Source organism: Mycetomoellerius zeteki, unplaced genomic scaffold (assembly GCF_001594055.1).
Source record: "Mycetomoellerius zeteki isolate Tzet28-1 unplaced genomic scaffold, Tzet1.0 scaffold121, whole genome shotgun sequence".
Classification (NCBI taxonomy): domain Eukaryota; kingdom Metazoa; phylum Arthropoda; class Insecta; order Hymenoptera; family Formicidae; genus Mycetomoellerius; species Mycetomoellerius zeteki.
In genome coordinates this window covers 215,625-218,298 of record NW_017256136.1, presented here as the reverse complement: position 1 = coordinate 218,298, position 2,674 = coordinate 215,625, and positions in this window count along the sequence as shown.

The following is a 2,674-nucleotide window of genomic DNA, read 5'->3' as shown; positions in this document are numbered from 1 at the left end:
GGGGAAGTCCAGGGTGTATCATCTGTCCTACCTAAATATGAGAGAAACCTTTCTAATATTTCCGGGCAATCGCGACAATTCGACGCGTGATGCACGGTAGCTAACAGCACAGAGCATGCGTCACAATTTTCAAACCGTTCAGGAAATCCTAAGTGGATGTAATGTCGTAACACGCCGAGATATTTACTCTTTTCGGAGGCCGAAAACAAGATGTAACATTCCGGGCACTTAATTCCGCTACTTTCGTTATTCCGATAAAACAGTGATGATGCGCAACAGGCGCTCCGTACCCATGTAACGTAAGGGTCTATTCTCAACTGGCGACGAGAAATAGCCAATTGCGAGTGCGGGTGTACTGGGCACATGCTACGCGGGATCGGATTCGCGGATCGTCGTGACCGAAATAGATTAATTAATAATTCCTTACCTTTTTCGATCAAGTTCTGGGTGGCGATGACGAGTCGTGAGAGGATGAATGCGGGCGGCTTCCAATTCCCCTAGTGTCTCAGCTCTGCCATTGGTTCTCCCGAGTCCGTGGTGATTGGATTGCGGTTTATTAACACGCGATCGAGTTTTATTAGTTAAAGTGTTCGTATAATTTAACGCGACGGATTATGGAGAACAGGTTTCATTCAGAGATTTTACTCGGATTTAACAAACCACCTGAATTTATTATTTGTAGCTTCGTACACAATTAAAGGTTACACATTTTGACTTAATATTAAGGATGATTTACATTAACGCGGGAATTGAATTACGCTTAAAATTTAGAATTAGAATTACTCTAGAATTTGAGTGAAGAATTTGAAACGTGCACGCGGCACGTGAGAGCTTAAGGTCAATCGCTTAGATGTCCTCGGAGGTACTCTAGACCCGGACTCGCGACTCTAATAGCGTTTTCGATTGGGAAAAAGTTAGTGCGCACCAGTGCGCACTCAGTTCACATTAACACTGGACGAGTTCCATGGGTTGCATTGAATAGTGCAAATTCAAAAGAACACGCCAAGATTTTCAGTGCTAAAGCTGAAGTGCCATTTTGAGTTATAAGATTGTAAGGACTTGACTAGACTGCAGGAAAAACGCAGAAAAATAACCTCGACATCTCATGTTCATAACTTTAAGTAATGATTTTTTACTATATGTAATTAAATAATATATAAGATATCAAGAATATCATATATATATATGTACATACTTATCAATAATTGTACACATTTGCATGCTATAAATTACAGATTTGCTTGTCCCTACTGTATATCCTTTCATGTGACAAAACGATACACTGATATTCTATATATGTATCTAGTGCACTGAACTGGCACCGTCAAAATATCTCGTACCACTTAATGCGCACTGAGTGCGCACTACGCGAGTGTCGTGCGGTCAAATGAACACGTGACACTAGCTAAGTGCGCATTGGCATTGCCAATCGAACACGCTCTTGACACTGAGTGCAGCTAGTGCACCCCAATCGAAAACGATATAAGACTGTTACTTAATGACTGCCTTTATTCTAGTGCCCTGAGGGCAAATTTTAAGGGCGTCCCCTTCGTTGCTCCGCTGAGACACGCGTGGTGGGGAAAGCGTCAGGTACGGTCCTGGCGGTCTCATGTACTACGCCAATTTACAGGAAGCGAAAAGTTCGTTGTCTTTCTTTGGGTGGTTCTGGACAAAAATTTAACAATGCCGCAGACGTGACACTAGCTAGCAATTCAGCAAGAAAACAAGCATCGTGTGCCGCCAGCTTAAAATAATAAAATCGGTCGTTATATGTATAACATATATCTACTTATTATGTTAAATGTGTATTTCCGAAATTATTTCATTCATTTGCAAATAAAACTTTGACACTGTTAAATTGTTGTGCGCATAACGATACTTTTAGATTTACTTTTGAATTGGCAGAATTGTGTATTTAATATCGTTCGTTTTGAAAAATGCGCCAGCTGCCAGGAGCCAACATGGCCGATGCACATTCCCACATAGAGTACAGGTACATTCAATGGCTGCGTTCAGCAGACTCAACAGTTTTGCAACCGTTTTATGATTGTCTGTTGAGATAGGACCATTCTTCTAGATCTAAAAGTATGATCCAATCAGCACGAAGGAAACTTCCAACAGTTGCAAAACAAACGTTCTGCTGAACGCAGCCAATGGCTGCGTTCAGCAGACTCAACAGTTTTGCAACCGTTTTATGATTGTCTGCTGAGATAGGACCATTCTTCTAGATCTAAAAGTATGATCCAATTAGCGCGAAGGAAACTTCCAACAGTTGCAAAACAACCGTTCTGCTGAACGCAGCCAATATCACGATCGCTCACTGAGCGCTCAGTGAGCTCTTGTATCTGTTTGGTCTATATTTTTAGTTCTAACGGTATATGCCAATAAGATGCGAGCGCTCACTGAGCGCTCAGTGAGCGGTTGTAGTACTGGGGTGCGTTCCAAAACTCGACTCTATCAACTCTGAGTATCTTTTATCCTTGTTCAACATTCGGTGAAGAACAAGGATAAATGATACTCGGAGTTGAGAGTCGAGTTTTGGAACGCATCCCTGAATGCACCCATAGTCGCTATCGATAGTTTTCTACCTCTGTGTCATATCGATTGTGTTTCTACCATGTTAATAGGCTTGGACAAGAAGACTAGAACTAAGGAGGATCAACTCGTGCCAATA